The sequence below is a fragment of the Schistocerca cancellata genome, chromosome 8, assembly GCF_023864275.1.
Source record: "Schistocerca cancellata isolate TAMUIC-IGC-003103 chromosome 8, iqSchCanc2.1, whole genome shotgun sequence".
In the NCBI taxonomy this organism is placed as follows: domain Eukaryota; kingdom Metazoa; phylum Arthropoda; class Insecta; order Orthoptera; family Acrididae; genus Schistocerca; species Schistocerca cancellata.
The window spans coordinates 12,845,041-12,852,290 of record NC_064633.1 but is presented as its reverse complement, the minus strand read 5'-3'; positions in this window follow the sequence as shown (position 1 = coordinate 12,852,290).

Genomic DNA, 7,250 nt, shown 5'->3' with positions numbered 1-7,250 from the left:
CTGTCACACACGCGAGATTTCGTACATTCAGGGACAGGAGAGTACTGAGATACTTTACAGCAATCATCTCACACAGCTTCATCAGCAACACTCACCAAAACACACACCTACTACACACGTACTTGTCTGCACAAAATTAAGTGTTACAGTATTATCACCACTTCGCATTATATATCAAAAGTATGTGAAGATATTATCAATAATGGTATAGGTTACAGTATTTCCACACATGAAACAAGTATAATTTTTATGAAACATCAGGAACACACAAACACACACACACACATATACATATTCACACAAAATTACGAGTACATGTCTAAAAATTATTTCCACCTCTAATATAGTCCATCTTAAGGACCTGAGGAAACAGTTGTTAACGCAATCGCTACAAATACTTTAGCAATTAGCATATAACTACTACTTTAGGAAAAAAATGCACGAAGCGTGTTCCGGGGCTCCAACAGCCGTCGTATGATTGTCTAAGTAAATCGCACACAAAATAAACTTCAAAAGCACTGAAGGCCAAAATATAAAAGCATATACTTTTTTGGGCCTTGAAGTCCTCGTCTTACTTTAAAAATGGCAACGTGCCAGCCGCTTTGACCGAGCGGTTCTAGGCGTCTCAATTTGGAACCACGCGACAGCTACGGTCGCAGGTTCGGATCCTGCCTCGGGCATGTGATGTCCTTAGTTAGGTTTAAGTAGTTCTAAGTTCTAGGGGACTGATGACCTCAGATGTTAAGTCCCATAGTGCTCAGAACCTTTCGATCATTTTTAAAAATGGCAGTCTTAGATCCTCCGCTCCATTTATCCACGTTACCGAAAGTTCACCAAACCGTTCCTTCCGTAATGCGATAAACGCCAGTCTCACAAGTCGCCGCCACTTGACCAATACTTCGTGAACATGTGCACGGCCCCGACAGACTCAACTGAGTCATCAGCCGTTCCATAACATTCGGGAATGTTACAAGGGTATTGAGAGGTACCCTATGATTACTTACCTGTACAAAACCATTCAAATTTGTAGTACTTACGCCAAGCAAAACAATCTAAAAAAACCATTGCGAAGGTATTACTGCTCTCGCCGGTTTTGATTTTACGTACTTTATCAAATTTAATGTGGTGGAATATTATTCGTGTTCTTGCGGCAGGTCGAGTTTCGTCCATTTGAAGTCTACATGTATCACCTCTAAGTTATTTAACATGCCTTTCGATGTATGACTTGTCCCATATTTCTGTTCGGCAATAACCGTAGCTGCCCAGTCGGAAAGCATCTGCTTGCTTCCCCATATAATTGAGACAAATGACCCCCTGACAGTCAAAGTTGGGGACTTGTGGGTGTTAATTGTAAATAAGAAAGGAAAGTAACGCGACTGCTTCAAGACCTTAAATTAATAATCAACCGGGTTAAGTTTGACAATGTACTTAATATACAGACTGGCGAGAATAATAATACCTTCTTCAATGATTCTAGATCTTCTTTAAGACTGGCGTTTGTGTGGCAAATATGAACGATTTTGCACAGATAACCAGAGGTTTGGTGTTTCTGTATACACCTGGAAAATTTTTGGGACTTTATGGATGGGTTTATGGCTCACAAGGAACTCCTTGTGTGCGAGATCGCAAATTCAATCTTTAGTAAGGCTCATTTGAAACTAGACCGCAGTTATCAGTGTCTAAAAAAGAAAAAAATCAACGATGTGCCAGCAGGTGGTGTTTACCGATGTAGGCAAGAATTCTAGCGGAGGTTACCATAACTAAAAACCAACATAGTTTGTCGAACTGTTTTCCTATCTTAAAGCAAATCAAAATGTAATTAAGTTAATTACAGGTCACGGATGATGCTTTACCTCAAAAAAGGGAAACGCGTCTACTGGAAAGAAAACACCCATTTTTTGTAATTGCAACTACATAACTAAAATACTCTCAAGAACTGTAAAGCAACTACGGACAGTATGCTCACACAAATAAAGAAATTAAATGAATTAGAAAGTGCTGTGTTAATAGCTATGACAGGAAATATGTTAAGTGCTAGTGAGTCACCATGTGCATCAGAAGGGCGAGAGAAAATGAATGTCAGGGAGGTGCAGAGATCAACCTTCTATGGGATATATGTACTCGTAATACACTTCACAAAACGGACATCATCCACGTTTAAGAAATGTTCAAAACAAACCATTACCTTTCACCATGGACACCGAATGAAGAGCGCCGCGCCACGGCGATCACAAAGGTTCGCACCATCAAGATCGAAGGCGACCTCATTGGGAAATACCAACAGTGCAGGGCGTTCAGCTTGGAATTCACTCTTAAGGAATGCATGTGGAATCATACTGGCGTAAAGGGGTTGATGAAAACTGATAGAATGTGATGGCATGCAAGAGAATGCGAAACAATCTGTCGTGTAACTTGTCGTGAAACTGGCTATCCTTCAAGGCGTAACTGCAGATAGTGCGATAATATCTTATATAAGTATGGAAAAATCAAACATCGAGAGGCTGCGTTTATTCAGTGGTCCAAAGTGATATGAATTGCAGTGTCATACGCATTTCAGGAGGGCTAATTTGTTATGAAAGTGTATTATTTTTATACGAGGAACAGGAATGAAGGAAAATAAGCTATTTTGAGCAGCTATAGGTAAAAAGTGGCGCCCGTACCATAGCTGTATTTCCCTTACGCATTTATTTTTTTTTAAATTCCTGCGACGTAAATGTTCTCTACTGTCCTTGAGCGATTACGCACACAAGGAGAAATCGTAGGGGCTGACCACTACCAACTTCCAGCAGCGCCATAAATAACTTTGTAGCCAATTTACCATCCAGAATAACAGTTGGCGTAACTATATACCAGTGCCATAATGCATTGACATTAATGGATGCTGACACAACTCTCTTGGTACCTCCAGTTTCCAAGGTTCCTTTCATACGCATTTCCTCTTCAGATCTCGACTGTGTGTGGTTGAAAATAAATTCCTCGCTGAACCATGGCATTAGTTTGTTTATTTCATTTACAAATTTTCGGGTCGATTCCATGGTTTGCTGTACACAGTCATGTTGACACCTTGTTTGAAATTTCGTTGTCTTACGTATTCAAATTCCATAGCACTGTTTGAAGTTTTACAACCACCCAGTGATTTCTTTGAAATCACTGTAATCTATGTCGCGCGTAATTTGATGTGCATAAATAGTGGGTTAGTATCATGCACATCCCGTAAATTTTATCGATCATCCTTGAACCGCGCAAACACCACTTTTGGTAACGCGTACGCCTTCTTCCTTGAACACCCCTAGTTTTTCTTATGAACTACACTGTCAGCTTGCTACGAACTTATTCGACTCTTCCTAAATCTGTTCATAATTACTTTTTTTATTATGCTGCGGATGATCTTCCATTACGTAATCGTGTTTAGTATCCGTTACTTGAACAAGGATTGTCCTATACTATATTTCACTGGAGATCTTTCGTCCGTCAGCCGTCGTATTTTAATATATTATTTTTTTTTTATTGTTGCCGACTTACGTGGTGGGCCTTAATAAAAATGATATTTCGTTTTATTTTGATTTACAGTTAAATGCTTTTGTGAAGTTCTCCTTTTTTAACAGTTTAATATTCAGTATAAATTATTTTTACGTTAATGAACGTTAGACTAACTGAATATTAAAGCATGAACATATAAGTTGAACAATGGAACAAACTTTTCATATTAATTTCCTCGGCTAGTCAGCTCACTTTATTAAAGCAAAAAATCTCTAGTTATTAATTACAATTGCGGCCCACACACGCACGAGAGTATTTCTTCTTACCTCCGTTAACCATTGCATTGTGGTTGGAGTCTTGGCTCTGGCTCTCGGCTGTGGTACTGAAAATAAGAATCTTAAAGCTACGTATTTTCTGCAACGTCGGGTGGCTGTGGAGAAAAATGTATATTATGTTAATAGCGGGCGAGTTTTTCGCTTCCGCTAATTTCTTATAAGTTAATATCACCACGTAATGGCGTTGTTGGCTGCATCGGCCGCTGCGTTTGTTGCACTAAATTACTCGAATGCAGGTTAATTCAAGGAAGGGGGACATGAAATCGGGAACACCTCTTACAAATTAAAAGTGAACAATAATATTAAATCAGTATATTATCTGCTTAATTAGTACAAATATGCTTACATTTGCCAGCACTCGCAAGATGTCCGTCTACACGCAACCAAGACAAGAGAAGTAGCGAAGACGACTAAAAAAATTAACAAAAGAGCGTATCTTGTCTCTTTAGATCATTTTGTTGTATTTCTTTGCCCTCGAAACTTACGCAGAGAAATTATTATTTTATGGGTACGTGAGGAAAATGTATATTATTCAATTTTTAAGTGTCTCTTCTACGGCAAATGTTGTTGTGGATATAATGGAATGTTTGCTTTGGTAAGAGGAATTCCGCCTGATGCAAGGCACTTCAATACCACAACCTGATTAATGTTTGCTTTGTTTCTCGTTGCCCTTGCTCTGCTTTGAGTCAGCACCGCTAGTACTGCAGCACTGTTGTGAGTTACTCGTTGAATAAGCAGTTCAACTACGCTCCGTAGCATCGTGCTGTGCTCACCATTGGATACATCTAGTCCCGCCCCCTGCTACCATTAGCAGACAACATTGCGGTTGCATGCTAGACAATACGTGGGTCGTCGAATGTCGTAAACATCATTGGCCTTTTTCGACCTCGCACTCAAGCAGTCTCTTGTCACTGCAGTCTGAGAGAGCCGTGCACTTTTTTCTCACTTATGATGCACAGAGACACATGATGTGACCGGTGTTTACGGCCTTAGGGACGAAACTCTTTGGTGGATGTGTAGTAACACGAATACGAGCAGCAGAGAATCCGACGATGCCACTTTTGAAGTAAGATAAGGATTTAAAGTTAAAAACTGCTAGGACAGTGTTCTACCAATAGTGGACACCGAAATATCCTGAAGAAGATCCCAGCAGAGGGGTCGAAACGTCGATTATTTTGGAGTACATACCACGCGGCCTAACAACCCAGAAGATTTTAACTTTAGTAACAACGGCCACGAAAGCGTGCAGACTTATATAAGATCAGGACTTCGTGTCCAAATTATTACATTTGTTTTCATAATCTGACCTTGAGTGCTTTTGAAGTGCATTTTTATGTAGGATTAACTTACACAGCCAGGTGATGGGAGTCTGACTCCCGAAACGCTTTCCTGTTGGTTATATTCCTAATATTAGCGGCTGCATGTTCAAAAAACTATTTGCACCTCTAACATATGTCTATCTGAATGTCGTGAACTGCACAGACAAAAGAGTCCATGACTACCTAGCCCCAGAACTGTCATTAGGGCCACGTATATATGTTTCTAAATAACCTCAATCGCTTAAACTAAATCACGAGTAGCCCCATAACCGCCATTCTGGCAATGTTCAGATGTATCCAGATGAACTGGACTGTGTAAATGAAATAGACAATCAAAATGTTCCCCAGGGTAACACCTGTGTGTGATTGCTGAGGCAAAATCGAGGCCCAGTATTTTACCATTACTGGTTAAGGTGCAATTGTTGATGAACGACGTTCGATCAAACTACCACACTTTAAGGAAAACAAAATAAGTCTATATTAGTATGAAACATACATAGCGCATATTTACACAAGTGATCTGACTTATAAGTTAATCAACTCTTGTTGATGAGCAAAACTGAATTTTCTAAATCACACTTCTTCCAAAGTGCAACGGATTCTTAAATTAAGTGTTAACAACGTTATTTTTCTGAAACACTGCAAAGTACATGTGTCACTACTAATCTAAGTTAGGGTACACTTGGCGATGAGAGTCTGAGTTATTTTGTGACAGCGGAAACTACGTGAAATAACATACTGAAAACTTTAACATTTGAAATTAACACACATACATACAGGAAAAAAATGAGGGTTGTTTTTGTTTCAAGTACATGCTTTCATATACGTTTCAAAGTACACTGAACATTACAGTGACTCATGCTAAGGTATGAACTTCGTATTAAAAAGTGTTACATCAAATTATATTTGATTTGTCATGAGCCATCTGCGGATAAGAAATGAAATTCGCTAACAGAAATAAGCATGCTGTGAGATATAATTTACACAGATGGTCCAGAAATGACAGAGTGTGTACATAATAAAACATTAAATGTTTCGTCACATGGATATTATTACATTACTTAAAAAAGGGAAGGGGAGAAAACAAAGATTTTATACGTAGCTTCATTTAACAGCTGATCAGACAAAGTGAATTCACAGTTTCAATGTCGTATTTCTAAACAAAACTAAATTCGACAAAGAGGAACAAGGAAATTGTTCTGATCATTTAGTACTAATCCGAAATTCTGTGCCACATGTTTGTTGACTGTCGTTGTTTGCAGTAGGTTCATCTTTCTGCTTTTCTTGACGAAATGTAAGACTTCACATTCTACGTGACATGAATGGTTGTCTGGCCAAAAGATGATTAGTAAAGGTTGAGTCATTCTTCCGTAGCCTCCAGTTTCTATTATGTTCATATAGTGTAATTGCTACTGTTCGGACTGACTGGTCATTCAGGTACAGCTGTGGCAATTAAACAATCTGAACATGAGAGTAGCTAGAGACTAAGGGAAATTTATGTGATAATTTAAAACTCACTAATATTATTTAATTGTAAGATTGAAGTTACAAGTGATTAGGTTATGTCAATAATTTAAGCTACGAAAATTGTAACATTTCTGACTGATTCGAAGCTCTTTTGGAAGAAATAATATCGAAATATTTTGCACCATATTTTGATTAAAATAAACAAACAGTGTAACTGATGGTTTCCATGTGCTTAGACGTCGATATAATAAAGAATCACATTACCTATGAGGAGACAGACAAAAGAACTATTTTCCAACATTAGCACATTAATAAAATCACATTTATTTTGTCCGATTTTCCGACAGCAGTAAAACCAGAAGAAGGAGAAAGTGTGGCAAGAGAGTCAGAACAGCAGATATCCGAACATAACATGAAACAATGTTGTAATTAATTGCACAATAAGAATACATTCTCGAGACATGTCGTTGCAAGCATAAAAGATACGTAACCGGTGATGCGTTTTATTACTGAAATCAACATATTTTAAACCTTTTTGAGTGTTTAGATGCTTATGAAACGACACGCAGTTGTCAAATACTGAAAGAAACCATTCGGAATTCCCTATGTAACCATATTTTCAATAATGTTTTGCTGTGCTCAAACGGTT